This window comes from Chiroxiphia lanceolata, chromosome Z (genome assembly GCF_009829145.1).
Source record: "Chiroxiphia lanceolata isolate bChiLan1 chromosome Z, bChiLan1.pri, whole genome shotgun sequence".
NCBI classification, from domain to species: Eukaryota; Metazoa; Chordata; class Aves; order Passeriformes; family Pipridae; genus Chiroxiphia; species Chiroxiphia lanceolata.
Window position 1 is genome coordinate 16,208,292 of NC_045671.1, and position 16,677 is coordinate 16,224,968.

Below are 16,677 nucleotides of genomic sequence, written 5' to 3' on the forward strand. Positions count from 1 at the left end.
CATTTATTGACCTAGTAATATTACATAAGAAATTTTACAAGGGATTTTCCTTTTGGTTTGTGTGGATGAAATTGTCAGGTTGGGAAACTATAAACTAAAGAAAATGGGAGAGTTTACTTCAATGTTTGAGCTAAGAAAGAAATCCTCAGTTCTTTGAGGAATTGTCAGTAAGTCAAATTTTTTGAGAATTTGCTTAACCTGACTTTTTCCACATTAAGAATAAATCATAATTGTATTGGTTAGTTGAACATTATTTTGTGATTAGAACTTTTGACATATAACGAATGGAAGAAAGGAGGGAAATGACCACACAGAAATGCAATAGTGTGTGAGTATACAGTAGCACTAAACACTTTAGGCTAAATGTGTCTGGGTTTGCATTCATGTCCTTGGACATGAACACATTCTGGTTAAGATGATCCTATTTACCTAAACTGAATGGAAGTCAATAATATTATTTGAAGTTATTATATGGAGTTTTGTTATATGAGCTAGTGAAAAAAAGGAAAGATAAAAAGGGCTTTGGAAATAATGTAGAATGATTCTAAATATTTTTCTCATTCAACAACAAATATCATTCTTGAGTTCTCTCATCAAATTTAACTGAGCCCCCTCATGATCATGGGTACTGTGGAGCTGTACTTATGATGCAGAGACTCCTGTTCAGCTCTCAGCCACCTTTTTGCAGCATTGTAGAGCTTGCTTTATGCCACGGTGAGACCAAATGTGACAGAAAAACTTTATTGTGCCAACTGCATCTACCAACAGGTGGTTCATGACTCAAATACTTAACATCCTTGTATTTAAAACCAAAACATCTTACAAAGAGAAGAAGGGAAGAGCAAAAAAATGGTGAACATGCCATTCAACCTTCTGCTAAAGTCTGAGTGTTCGAATTTGTTCATCTCCAGTTGCTGTGTGATACTTTCTTCAGACTGGTAGACAAGGTGTTTTCCTCATACTGTTGGGTCTGGATCCCAGGAGGGAATGTGACTGTGTCAAAAATCTGATTGGTAAAGCAAAACTCCTCTTGAACCTGAAAGAACAAAGCCATGGGTATCTGAGGCACAAGAGCGAGCAAGGGGCTCTTTGAACCTAGGCACAAGACAGCGTATGTAAGGAATTGCACACTCATGAATTTTGGACTTTTGTACTTTGTCCTGACACTGGAATAATTTATGAGCCAGAATCAAGGTTCACCCCTCACTTCATGGTGAGCAACTCTGTGCCATTCATGGTGCCCATATGGTGAGGGGAAACTTTCTCCTCTCCTCATGGAAACCACATCTACTCCCTTGTGGTCTCAGGGTCTGCATCCCTTTGCTGTTTCCTTGCCCTTGCCCTCTGTCCTGAGGGAGCATAAGCTCTCCTTCTCTGGTCCACAAACAGCCCACCCCTTGTCCCCTCACAGTAGAAGTGGGGTCTATTCTGCCATGGGCATTTAAAAGGAGAACTGGCTCATGTCAGTGTGGCAGAGAGCATGTTAAACTTGGTTGCTCCCACCGTCTGTGTTTAGGAGCAAGGCCAACACAAGGGACAGCAGGCAAAGGAGCAGTCCCCATGGTTGCACCAGGAGGAGCAGGACACATGCAGGTGATCCCAGAGACAACCGTGCTGAGCAGATGGCAGTGCTCCTTTTCTCAGAGAGGCACTGACTGGTGAGAAAAGCCACATGGAAAATTATGCAAAGAGGTAGAGCGGCACTTTTGCAAATAAAATTGTGGGCAAGATGTTGTGATTTGCATTGGCCCTGAGCTGCACTGTAGGCTCTGTCTCACATTTTCCCATGAAAGTAATAAATCTAAGGAATTCTGCAGTGGCACTTACCTTATCATGAAAATGATAGAACAAATCCTAAATAAATTCCACCCTCTCCTTCTCTCTTTCTATATCTGCTGTGTAAAACACATAAAAATGTGGTCTACAGACTGCTTTCCAAAAATATAAATAAAAACCGCACTCGGGCTTCAGTTTTTAATTTATTGTTTTATTTATTTTCTTTTTATTTGTTTGTTTTTATGTAAAGAAGGGTGAGAAAACAAAAACTGTGAGTGTTATAGTAGGATATGTCTATATGTTTTTTCTCTTTTTCACAGAAGTTATGAAATTAATAAAACAAGGTCAAATAAAGTTAATGAAATTTAAATTTACCTCTAATTTCTTCTAGCAGCATAGACAGCTTTTCCTTTATGCCCATGGATTTTTTTCCTTAAAAAAATTAAGTGGTCTTGATAATTAAGTAAATCAGACAAATGTTCTTTAAATCATTGCAAGGGGTGGATAAAGAGATTTCCTCTTTGATACTGGCAGAAATTATTCAAAAGTTCGAGGGAAAAAAGTTCTACAGCTTTCTTGATGAGACAGTCCTGAAGCTCATTAGTGCTCATTGAGTCTTTCCTGCTCTTCAGGCCTATCCTTCATTTATTTTTTTATAGTGAGCTATTAATTTGTGATAGTAGAGTATAACAGGAACCAGTCATGTTTACAAGAAGTCAAACCCCTATGCAATATTGCAATAGCTCCTAGTGTTTTCTGCTATAACAGCCAATAATTCTTGCTGACTAAATTAAATTTTTATCCCGCTCCATATGGCAGCACTTTCTTAGGAAAATGAAGTTGTTTTACTTGGCTTGAAATACGAGTAAAACCTAACAGAAACCTTTCCCTTTTTTCTCTGTCTAAGCCTACTTGCATGTGTAGTAATTCTGTACAAAGGTCACTTCCAATTTTCTTCACCCTGAAGGCTTCCCAGTAAAACCTCAGAAGATGTCCTGACAAGCTCCGCCTGACAACTTTGCCTGCAGTTTCACAGGGATGATACCACTGTACTTGCCTCCCTGGGAACCTGGCAAAATATGGCTGTGCACAAAGAAACTCTTCACTCATTAAAACACACAGAAATGTCATAAAAAGAAGACTTTTCCACTTATTCCCATGTAAGATTCTAGAGAACAGAGACAGAGAAAGAGAGGAGAAGACCTTTAATGCATTGTCTATTATAATAATGATTTCCATAGGACTTTAATCATAGCAAATACCGAGATTCTGAAGATCTTGTGAGCTGTTTAATCAGGCATGCATATACACTATCACCTGTTAACAGCATGGAAGTTGGAGATCCAACTAGTGTAGGGATGCAGAGCTTGTGAACAGTGGTGGTGTGAAGGGAAGTCCTATAGTAATCTCAGCGACACAGGTCACAAAAATGCTGGCACTGCTGTTGGGAGTGAAAGTCATCTGACTTAAGTGGAAATGCACTTACTTGTTTTCCAAACCAGTTTGGCCTGGAGCTGTGTTCCTCTGCAGAGTGCACAAACCAGTTCTCCCTGTGTGAACCATCCCTTGGGAGCAGACGGGTCCTCACTATGATGACCCTTGGATCTCTGCCCTCCCGTCCCAGATGCCGCGCTCGCTCACCACCATCCAGACTCTGGCTGTGACATACATGTCCTAGAGTTGGTTTTTTTTGCATTCTGTTTAACTCTTCAACATTACTTCAGATTAATGAAAAGAAACTGTATGTCGGTTGGCACTTTTTAGCAGACACTGAATGCTGTCTTGAATAGTTCCCATAATATTAATGTATAATGTCTTTGTCCTCAGGGCATTTGCTATTACCAGAATGTTTCTCCCTCCTCCTGCAGTGTGAAGCTCAAAAAACTGCAACATATGCTGCAAAACACATTTCTTTGTTTCTTAACTCCTGCACTCACATTTTCACCTGAGCTTTACCAGTGTAGCTAAAATCAGTCTAGGGCTGATATTCAGCTCTTCTGCAGGTATTCTGCCGTGCACCTGGGTCTACCTGGTTGAGTGCTCCTAGCACTCTTGTAACAGGATAGATCTCCCTGTAACACTTGCTTCTCCTTCTCCACAAGTATCCAAAGAAATGCTTATGTCTTCAGGGTCAGGGATTTAGCAGCTGTGACAAAAACTGGTTAATGACAATGTGAAATGGAATTTGTGCACTGAAGATACCTGGGCAGCAGGCAATGAATATCTGGGGTGGTGCACATGCATAGTCCTTGGGACAACAGATGGTTTTTGGGGTGCCCTGCTCACAGAAGGGGTCACTGCTGCTGGTGGCTCACCACTACTCTTCTGCTTCATGTTCCCTCACAGCACAGTAGCCTGCTGCACATTTCATATGTTGCTCCCTTGCCTCCCATAGTGACTAGGAAAAACAGGTGGGGCATTCAGAGCAGGTATTCTTACCTAGTCCTTGTACCCACACACAAACCTCTCCACCACCAGAAGACTGGAGGTAGCAACACTGGGCAAGGTGCTTGTGAGCCTCAGGAGGCAGTCATGTCTCCCACTGGTATGCCAGGAGTTGGCAGCATGAGTGATGGCCCTAAAAATCTTCTTAATTGGTTTTTCTTCAAGGGCAGTGCACTGCAAATAGTGCAGCACTGAGAAAGGAAAATCAGTGGGGGCCTGTGGTTGAGTTAGGTGTTCCTTCGCATGTGTCCTCTGACAGAGGGCAACCACATTTCAGGGCTTTTGTTTTTTTAAACCTCATATGAACACTTAATTTTCAGGTTTTCTGATGTTTTGTCTTTGAGACCTAAAGACTATTAAAGATATGGTTTCTCCTGCTCTGTGAGTGGTCACTAGCTATTTCAGTCCAGAAGGAAAAAAAAATTCCTTTAGTAAAAACAATGTTAACTCATTCTCAATGCCTTTTTTTAGTGGATGTCTAAATACAAGTCCTAACTGTGGTCCCCTCAATATCTGGAAAAGTAATTGCTTCTTAACCTAGGTACTTGGAAATAACAAACAGTATTTTTGCTATTTATTTTTCAGCCTTTTGAAGAGCATTGACACTTTTCTGTTACTAAATAAGAAGTATTTCCATTCAGGAGATTGAAACTCAGGAATTGTACCAATCTGTACTCTTAATAAAAATGAACAGTGCAAAAGAGATTTTAGCAGGTCTTGTAATAGCTTTAAGTACTGCATTTTGCAAAGCCGTGATTTTGCTGGTTCAGTAACACTTCATCATATATTGAACAAAGTCTGTAGGGTAATACAAGGACAGATAACACTTTATCTTTGCAAAGAGGGTATCCATGGCCCACAGAACTACTGTACAACTGAAGTTCCTTAAGACTCAAGGAAATTAAAGCCAAGCCTCTTCCCTGAAGGGAATCCTGGAGTAAAATATTAATCTGCGAGTTATATGTTAAATACACAGATAGCCGAACATGTTAAATTATTTTATGGAGTCGAGGTTTTTGAAACTACTTTTTATTTCAAGTAGTGGGAATATTGGAAAATCAATGCTACAAAGTCTAGACAGAATTATAATGAATTATAATGATTTTGTGCTTGTACCTCCTTCGCATTCATTTACAAGGAATGTAAAGACTGCTGACAGTATTGCATAAGCCTTCACTGAAGCACTAGGAAGTCATCTCCTTCCAAGTCCAGGAGGGCCAGAATCTAAGCCATGACTGGTTGTAGCCAGTTCCTGCTGAGACTGATGCTGCTGAGCATCCTTCTCCCTGGCAGGATGCAGATGGCCCAGGCGATGGGAGGCAATGCACCCTCAGCATATTTGGATGTGGCAGCCAGCTGGGAAGGAGTGTGAGACACTGGGGAGCTGGGCTGTGCAGGGTGCCTGGGCAGACAGAGGAAAGGTTTGTAGTATTAGTGTGTTGATTGTATTTATTAAACAAATAAACACAACTCTTCCCTGTGAGTTTTTTTTGTTTACCCCTCTGACTAGAAAACAAAACCCAAACCCATGATTTAAGAGACCACTGGCAATGTAGCAAACAGTATACAGCTCTTGAGTTCCAGTTACTGCTTGAAAGCTGACATAATGCAATTAGAAATATTTTAACCCTGTGTTTGAATAAAAATGAGGAAAGTAGATCTTAGAAGATATTTAATGAGAGAGAAATTGTTCATTGTGAATTATTTGCTTGATTCTGTTTAAGAATTTATACTCATCTGACATTTGGAATCACAGGGAGCAAGGAAAATATACTGTCATCCAAGATCAGTTTCTGTTACTGGAAAAAGCCTAACTGAAAGGAACTTGGAACAAGGAAAGCACTTGAAGAAAAATTATTGACAGCATAGTAATGAACTCTCTCTTGTCCACCCTTGTTTCACTATGCAATTCCATTAATTCCTGTGACATATCCTGAGTAAAATACCTTGTACTGTATTATTTTGACTTGCATAAGAGAATGAAGAGGTCAAGAAACAGAGTATCCCACTTCTCAGCCTCCATTCTTTAGTGCATAATTGACTGTAGGTGTAATATGGGAATAACTCTTACCTTCCTTAGACTATTTTAATTAAACACTTCCATTGTGTATCTATCTGCATGTGTATTCTTTTTTATTATAAAAGAGATTTATGTGAATTTCAGTCATGCTGAGACCTTTTATTTCATCTATAATTAAATCAGCATTACCTTCTTCTGTTCTAAAACAATAATACTGTCCCAGAGTGAATATTTAGTTTTCAGTGTCAAGATGTGCGAAATCTGATGCTGGACCAGGCAGGAGATGAAACCTGCTGTGATCTCTGTGGTAAGTGTTATTCTCTTCTATGCATCCCCAGAGGTGGTGGGTTGTGCTGATTCTAGTTGAGGAGTTCTCTAGATCTACTAAATACTCTGAACCCTGCTCTTTGTGCAATATAAATTTTTGTCCATGTTGAGATGAAGCATGCTATGCTAATTGAATTATCTTCAGTGAGCAGTTATTTCCCAGGTAAACATGTATGGCTGATAGTTGTAAATTGCAATGTAACGAGCAAGTTTTGATAAACAACATGACTTTCCAGAAAGAAAATCAAGGTGAGAGATGTGTGTGGTTTATGGTTTACTTCTTTTCCTCCTGAAGACCTGTTCAGCATGTGGCAGTACAGGACTGACTTTCTGTGTTGCTGTGGTATCTACTTGGACCTGAAGGAAAGACATCCACCTGCAGTTTCTGGCAGAGAGGTTCCCAAATGGGACTGCTATGCTTAGCCACAGTCAGTTATGGTTATGTTTGTATGGTGCTTCTAAGCAATTTAGCCATTAAGAAAATTACTAAAAAGCTCATGGTAATTATACAGTTGCATAATATTTCTCATGTGGATAAGGTAATTCACTTTTCTTTCCTAAAAATAATTTTACCTTTTCCAATGAAGGAAATTATTTTATATCAGCTGAGATCAGCAATGTAAAGCCACTGATCACAAACTGCTGATTTAGGACAATTCCAGAAATTCTTGGCTTTTTTTCAAAGAAATATTTCTTTGACTGTTTCTTGCCAAGAGTAAGATGAAAACGAGTGTTTCTTCTTCCCAGCCGCACCTCAGCTCCACAAAGGCTTCACCCTGTCCAGGAAGATGGTTCTCCAAACAGTTCTTTTTTATTTGCAGAGCAAATTGTTTAGCAAGAAGTTTCTACTGTCTGCCCTCTTTTAAAGGGTGAGGGGGAAGTGCTTTTTTTTCTTTTTTTTCCTTTTAAACTGATCTTATCTTGAGTATCACAGATGAACTTGTGTTTCTGCTGACTTTCCACGAGAGACCTCCATCAGCCTAAATACCCAGTTGTTTGGTAATTATGATTACTGGGCGTTACTTGAACAGTTGAGGAGGATATGGCCCTGCCAGTTGGCCTCAGGGAAAAGGCGGAGTCCCAGGTCAAAGGAAAATGTTTCTGTGAACATTTTTTTTTCTCTGAGAAATTGAGGTTTATCCAAGCAGGCACGTTGTGAGAAACTGAAGAGGAAGGAATTCTTATGCCTTGAAGCAATTGCACAGAGATGACAAGAATGATATAATCTAAAGGATGTCTAACGTTCTCATAATGCGCCCGTGGAGAACTTGAAAGAAGGCTTCCTTCTTCTGAAAAGACCAGCCTGTGTGCATCCACCCATCTTACACTGATGAGCTTAAGTGCAAATGTTCAATTCCTGTAAACTGAAGAATCTGGAAATAAGATTCCTAGTTTACAAGAATTGCAGTAAAAATGGGGAGGCAGCTGAGGTCAGAGCAGGAGAAGCCTTGACTTGAACTGTTTTACTGGACTTCTTGTTTGACTTCAGGGCCAAAGTCATGGCTTCTTCTGATGAAAAAATCAGCCAAACCTTCAAGAGCTGTCAGGACTCAGCAAGAATTCTGGTTAAGGTTTTTGCAAGTAGTTTATCCTTTGAGTTTAAACTCTTGGTTTCTTGAGTACACACTTGAATAGTTAGAATAGCTTTGTGCCTTTATTTTGGCATGAATGTCATCCGCTCTATTATCAACACCAACATTTCCTGTGATTGAAATTACATTTGGGACATTCTCAACAACACTAGCACTACCTTTAAATGTGTGATAATGAAACAAAACAGCAATTATCTTTTACAATCCTTAATTCTCTTGAGTGAAAATAGCTAGAAAGCCAAAAGTATCTAAAATGTACAAAAATAATCCTATAAAATTGTTAATGCTTCACTGCTATGATAGTTTGAGTCTCAGCTCCTATCTTTGCAACTGTGGTTGCTACTTACCATTATTTATCTATTATCTTAGGAGGCTAAAATGCAATTAAATCAGCAAACTATAATGACATCAGTTGATTTTGTTCAGTATATTTCTGGAAAATATACACTCTGCTTGCTGCAGGTAGATCTTACTGCAAAATGGATATTTGGGGTATTTTATATGGATTTCAGTTTCATACAGCTTTTTCTGATAATATGCAGCACTAATCTTAAAAAAAAAGGCTTCCTTATTTTCAACTGTACAGTGGTAACAACCTGCTTTATACTGAGTCTTGCCTGAAAAACATACAGTAGCTGGAGGATGTGGAAATAATTTAGTGTGCTCCCTGTCAAGGATTTTTTGGCTTCTCTTAACAGTAATTAAGACTTCTCTTGAGGGTGTTTTAAACAAGGCGTTTAACATGCATCAGTTTTCCTTACTTTTCCTTGATTTTTGTGGGAGCTGGAGGTAATCAGTGCGTACCAGGGAGAGCTTTATCAGAGGCTGTTGATTGCAAATAGTGCAACATTCCTCTGCCTTGGGAACAATTACCAGCTTTGGGAGAGACTTAGACATCAGGAGAACAACAACAAAGGCAAGCAGTTGGTGTCAACTTTAAATTGCAAATGAAATTAATCTGACAGTCTACATCTAGTCCTTGAGAGAGATGAATACTAAACCCCATGAATCATGGTAGAAGTCCTGCTATCAATGAAACAGCACTGATGCCAAGAGCATGGCTGACAAAAGCCCTCAAAGTTATCAGCTCTTGCTAAAATGCTAATACTTTGAGGACCCATCAAAATAAGTGTGCAGGCATATGATGTGTGTAGACTTGGCTGAGCTATATATCTCTTCTGAAAGGAACACCACCAGGAAGAAGGCAGAGAGGACACACACCTGAAATTCTTTCTCCCTCTTATTTTTATGCTATTTATTACGGAAGTATAAGAAATTTCTATCATGGCATATTGTGTAAGGCAGGTGCCAGTATCACAGCCTTGTTGGGTTTGGTCGGTTAAGCTGTACACTTCATATTGCTTGCAAATTTGCTCTCTTAACGCGCTCATAGCAGTAGCAGAAAGCATTTACTTGAAATTATTTTGAAATCTGCAGCTGAGCTTGTGCTTAGTGATACAGCCCATGATAATAATAGGAAAAGGGATGTTTACTGTAGACTATCAACCCCATTCATCTTGGCCCAGAAATTGCACAGGGTGCCAGCACTGCCACCAGTTCACACAGCAGGGCGGGAAGCCCTGCCCACCCAGGCAGGCGGGCAGACAGCCAGGGAGGTGGCCTTTGTCTTGGGGAGACAGGTTGAGCTGGAAAAATTGCTTAAGCAGACTGCACGCAAAATAGATGGTCTTTTCCTTAGAACTGGCATATGCACTGAAATAAGCAAGGAGTTTTAAAAGCATATGTGAAGTTTCATGGAGCTGCTTAAGTGCTAGCAGAGAGTGTACTCTATGAGACCTAGTCCTGACAAATGTAGCCATATTTTCTGGCAGACCCTGTCTTGAAGGACATGCAAGTAAAATATAACTTTGGGCAGCACTGTGGTTTTTGTAGCACCCCCGATATCTGGCACAGCAGGACAGTCATTTTAACATCTGAGCTGGACAGTCAGGTATTGTCAGCCCCGGAGTGTGCTTGTCAAACTTTTACCTTGGGGCTGGTGTTTACCAGATACGGGGCTCAGGGCTGCTTTTACAGCTCCTTACAGAGTGAATGCATCTGTTAATGATGAGCTCTGAGAGGGCTCTGGGTACAAGACCATCTCTAGTATGATGCCAAGTGTGAGCACAATGTTAGGGATAAAGGTTAAAATAATTTCATAAAGAATTGGAGATTGCAAAACATTACTAAGCACCATCCTTTATCCTGGCTGCCAGTGTAAGTTAAGCATTAGGGTTTCTCAGATGAGTTACTAAGCAGGTGAGGAGAGCACCTACCCCTTGGGTGTTCAGTTGGGGTACTGGTGCCTAAAAGCTGCAGGCAATGAGCAGCAAGAGCAAGACTCTGCTGGAGGGGCAGCTTGGGGAAAATGAATTAAGCACCTCATCTGAAGGAGATGCTTTTTGGGGACTATTAATTGTACTTCTCAGGAAATTACTTTTCGAAACTATGCTATTAGCATATTAGCAGGTGGTTTGACCACACCCTGCTTCTCAGTCTTTTCCGAGAAAAACAAGGAAACAGAAAAATGGTGGATTTTGTATGTCCAAATATCTCATGTGGGGTGGACTCTTTTTGCTGTACTGCAATTATACATTCCTGCCTCTTTTCCGATGAGTGACACTAAGAGTAAAAAAATGCACCCATTTTCTTTAGTTTCCTTTCCACTTTCCTTTTAGTATTCTGTTCTGTGAAAAAAAATTCAAAGACCTTGAATTTTTAGAATCAGGATTCTCTAGCCCTTCCTCTGGGTGGTTCTCAAGCTTTAGTTGTTCCATTTAGATATTTTTTTAGATTCACTTGAATACAACTTTGTTTTCAGTCACTGCATGTTTATGGTAGTGTTATAACTTGATGGAACATAAAGGACAGGGCATACTACTCCTGTAACTACAGAAATATTTTCTGATAATCATGTTCTTAGGTTGCCAAAAGCTATCACAATATCCCATTCCTTCTAATAAATCTTACATTTATTCCAATCAAATTAGCTCACCTCTTTGTGCAGATCTTAATAGAAGGCAGTACAACATTTTAAATGAAAATTTAAATGATCAGAAGGAGAAATATGGATTATTTTTTCACAGATTAAGGTTATGTTAAAAAATATTAAATTACATCACTTCTTCTTTATTTTTCAACATGCTACTAAAGAATTGGTTTTAATGATATGGAAATTTTGTTGAGCATTGAAGAAAGATATTTTATGTTATATAATAGACATACATTACTTTCAAAAAATGAATGATGTGCTCGCTGATTGAAACTGTCAAATTTATTTTTGCTCATGTGCTTGACTTCAGATTTTGAGTCATTTTTTAAAATGTGAATCGAAAAGGGTATGTTTCTGTCCAGAAGCAAAATATACCATTTAAAAAGAAATTGCATAATTATGTACTCTCACCTCAGTCCATCAAGTGTTTCAGCAGCACAAGCAGGAAAATCTTTAAATGATGGAGTAGTCATGTTAAAGTATTTTTTCTTCAAGAAATAAAGTCCATCTCTATTTTCAGCAGATCTCTAAAATGCTGTAAAATGTCACGTTTCAAGTACTTTCTGTCACAATCTATCATTGTGACAAAATCTGGTTTCTGATACTACCTTTTTACTGTACTATGGTATTTTTCCTCCCAGGCTAAAGCTCTGAGAAATAATTTTGTAGAAATTTTATTTCCAAAAAATCTCAGTTTCATATGCAAGAACTTCTGAAAGAAACTGTCTGTTTATTTGGTGTACAGCAGGTCCTCGCTTGTTGCTGAGAGATATCCAAAATCGTCACTGTTCTTTGGAAAAGTGGAAGTCTGAAAGGTCTTAAACACACTTTGGCTTAATTGTCATCCATTTGAATGCTTATTTTCACCAGAATAAATGAATAGGTAGAATGAAATTAGGAATGTTTGTACCTGACTCATTTATTATTTCAAATTGTACACCTTAAAAGAATTAGTATTGACTTACCCAGCTATATTGAGTTATTTCCCATTCTCCTAATGAAACAAGTATTTTATTAATCTTTCTCCCCCACTAAGTTTTAACTCTGTATTTTGGGATTTTTTTTTCCATTTTTCCCCCATGTCAAAATCGAAGATTTTCTGGTAATTCAAATATTCATTTTTGATTAATTAAAAATTTTCTCTATTCTCGTGAGGAAATTTGCTGAAGTTGTCCCAATAGAATCACTAAAAGTATCCATTTTGTCCACAACAGTGCATTTAGGGTCAGTCATATCATCACCAGCTAGGTCTGAATTGAAGCTTGTATCTGAGTGGGAACTACTGACGATCTACCTGAGGGTAACCTAGTATGGATTTTGTGCATTTGTGTTACTCCAGTGCTGCTTCAGTGTGCCTGGAGTCTTTCAGAGTGAAACACAGGATTACTTCCCTGCGTAAGCTTAAGCTGTTATCTCAAGCAAAAGAGCATCTTTCCTTGTTGCATGTCTAACTGTCATTAGTGTGGGAAGAATTTTGGAAATAAAATACATTATAAAATCAATGATTTTTGGTTTTCGTCCTTTTCTTTTGTAAAAACTATCATGGAGCATGAAAGAACATTTTTAGAAACTGTGAAGCCACCATAAGAGCTATTGTTCACTGTCTCTCTTCCAAGCTAAGAATTAAGCTCAAGAACTTTCTTGGTATTGTTTCTGAGAAATGTTTAAGACTAAAATTCCAAGACTCATTGAATTGAATGTGAGTTTGCTAATTTGCTTCAGTTTGGCATTTCCAGTGGCTTACAAATGTCCAAAGAGGAATTCAGACAGAAAGCACTTGCTGGTTTAAGAGCATTATCTGAGTTCAGGCATGAAAGTGTCTCTTCTTCAACTCCCATGCCTTCGTGAAGTAGGTACCTCACAGTCTACATAAATGCTGACTTTGGGACTGGGGACTCCTCCCTACTACAATGCAAAGCAGAGCTTTCTACCCCAAAAACAGACCTAATGGCATTCGCATGTCTCAGGCCACTGGTGTCTTAGCACACCACTCACTTCTGAGTGCTCATCACAGCAAGAAAACAGTGGCGGTTCATGACTGCATGACCCAAGTGACTGTATCCTGAGATTCAGAAATATCTTTGTGCTTGTACAATATGTGCAAAAGATGAAAATGAAGGAATTTTGGTATATTTGGATGGTGTAACATATGTTCCTGTAGGCATAAGCACAGTAGAATAGATAATAGAGGAGAAACAGTCCAGTCTACATATTCCATTATTCTGTAGGTATGGTGTGACCAATAATTGTTCTGTAGCATTCACGTGAGCAGACAGCCCATCCAGAGTCAGGTGGGATGCCTGACTGGTGTCTGAGGGCCCCAGAGTATAAACAAGGGAACTCACAGAACTCACAGGAATGCATTGCTAGTTTTGTTACCAAACTGCTCAACATTGGTCTATAATGTGGTTTTGACCCTGGAAGATCAGCTGCCAAGGTAATGATGCAGGAGGCATATAATAAAAACTACCATCCTTAGTAACTTGAGTATCACATTGTGCTATGCGTAAGAGCTGGCTTTCAGGCTTTGCTCTATTCTGTCTAGGAAACCAAAGACATTGATGGTGCAGATGTACTTGCAGGCCTCTTGAAAAAGCCTTCCAAAATGTTTTAGTGGGTGATCAGTCACAAAGGCAGATTGATGGGTATGGGGCAGCACCCTACAGGGTCCTGTCTGCCTGACAGGACAGAATTTTATTCTCACCTGATAATTTGGCTGCCAAAAGTTATACATGCCTTTTGTCATCTAGGATCTCTGTGCTCCCTTTCTGCTGCTTCTGAAGGTAAAGCCACCCAGGTAGATTCACTCACAGCATTAGCAATATGGTTAATGAGAGGGTGTGTCCCGCAGATTAAAGTCTGGAGAGATGCAGCTGCAGTCCTGTGCAGAGGAGCGTGGACTGTATTCGACTCTCACAAATGGCTTTTATCTTCAAAGCAATCTGGATGATACTTAAGGGAGAGCAGGGAAATTACTGATCTGTGCGTGGTCCCATTTATTACACCTGCGGCAATTTCCATGATGTTTGTCTGCCAGTTTCCGTGATGAGCTGTGGATTGGGAGAAACCTTACAACGTGGTGCCTTAGCTTGCTACAGGTGTTGGAATTGCCTGTTACTAACTCTACCTGGCATATTTTGTCCCTCATGAGTTGTACAGATTGTGCTGCATGAAGTTTTGATGTTTATTCTGAATTAAGCATTGATTTATACATAGCTTTGTCTACTCCCTAGCCTGAGATGGTAGATGCTGTTGATGATTTGTTATAAATATTTGCTTTCTGTGTGTTGGTATTTCCCCTTTGTTCCAGCTGGATTAGCAATCATAAGGTTTTTATTCAGCACAGAACATTATACAATTACAAATATCTACAGTGAGAAACTTCACATACTCATGATCAGAGCTGCCAAGTGCTAACAATAAGTGGGGGTTTTGGTCTCTTTTAAAATTCAGAACAGTGTGGGAGCAAATATCAGTATGCACAAGAAAATTAGCTGTATTTGGATTTGGATTGGTATTTGGATTTTAGTTGCAATTGATAGACAGGAAAAGATATCAAGTAGTAAGGGTGACAGAGACCTGCAGCTTGTGTTCTCCCTCCTGATCTCTTTTTTTCTGCTTCTGCTAGTGCAGGCAGCAGCATTTGGGAGGGGAAGAATTGCCCAGACTCTTCCAGCTCCAGCGCTGTTCACAGCCCATAACTTCCATGTCTTCCTCTGTCTGCAGATTGTTCTTGGTTTCAGTGCAAATGGAAAAGAAGGAAGTTGGACGTCCTGGACCTTTGAATAAATATTTGAACAGAGAATTGTGAGATAAAAGCACACACAATTTTACCCTGAACACTGTGCAGTGCTGTGAGTGTAATAGAGGTCTGGAGCTGAGCATAAGGAAAATGTGGAATAAGTATAGAACTGTGGCAAGGCAGGAAGGTGTACTGCCTTGAGTACACCTTTACAGGACCAGAAAGAAGTCCATTTTTAATCTAAATGACAGTTACTGATGAGATCAGATGAACCTTGCATGCCATTGATTATCAGAAGGCTGTCATTTGTCTAATTCATGAATCATTTTGAAAGGGACTAATTAGAAACTGAGTTAAAACACTCTAGGATATTCCATATATTTCTTTGGTTTTGCTCCAACAAAGGCTTTTAGCAATTTGTATCTACCTGATGAATTTCCACCATGTCACATCCTTTACAATAAAAATCAGATTCTATATTTTTTCCTATAATTTTTACAAAAATCGTGGTCTTGGTTTTGCTAGTGATATATTTGAAGCAAGAGACAACTTTTCTTCTCTCAAAGGGAAATATAAATCTTGAAATAGAACATGCAAGTTTTTTATTGCTCCAAATAATTTCTGCCCCCATCACTTTAGTTATTTGTGCAAAAAATTTTATACACCTCATCTCATCACACTGGCCTTTTTCAGCATGCTTTCTGCTCCAGTGCCTAGATAGGCATACCTCATGTCTTCTTTTGTTAAAAGAGTGCTTAAAGCCTCCTCCCTCTCTGTTTCTGATTGAGTGTGTAAAACACTGCTCTGACAGTAAACCACAGCAAGATATTTTGGCACTGGGAGGAGAATGTGCAGATGAACTATTCCCCTCAATCTCCTTCAGCCTTGCAACCCCCATGTCCATCCATTATCAGAAGGACCCTGTTGAATGCAAATACACATGGGGGTTCATAGATGCCTGTCTTTTTAAAGTTTATAGAGACATTGTGATGGAAATGCATATAATAAAATGAAATTCTTGATTTCATAAAACCGTGGGTGCCCCAAGATGTTTTTTGCTATCCATAGAAACCCTGCAACACCCAGAATTCTAGCATGGTACTGGAAATACAAATATGCCATTGATTTCAGTAAGTGTGGATGAGTACTTTAATATAAAAATCCTCAGGTCAGTATTTAACCAACAATAGCTTTGAGAGGCTGATTTCAGTGAGACTACATTTAGATGATTCCTTATAGTCACAAAGGAGATTAGAAATAACTATAAATATGTTGATGTGGGGAGGTATAAGTAGTATAAGGTGGGCTTAAGCTGGTATGAAGAAAGAAAATAGAATAAGAACAAAAAGTCCATTGCAGGCAGCAGAAGGAATAGGTCTGAAGGAAAATCCAAGAGGATGTCATAAACTTCTTTAAAGCACAGCTGAAAAACAAGCTTTTAAGAGAAATGGTACGTGAAATGCCCAACAATGCTGCAGTGAAGGTAATCTCTTTGTTCCTTGGTTTTGCAGTAATAGAGTAGGAGAGGACAGAAAAACCTGACACTATTCTTACGATCTGGTCTTGTGTGGCAGCAGAGATGAACGGTGCCAACAGATATGTCTGCAGGAGACCCTGCCCATACCAGCAGCACCAAGCACCCTGTTCTGTTTTGGTGCTTCCCAGTAGTGTCTGGTTTATGCACTTGTGTCGCATGCATGAAGCACTGGGTAGCCTTGCCCCAGAAGAGGGTGCCTGGGAGTGGGCTGCTGCCTGAGGAGTGGCTGAAGCCCTCTCACAGCTT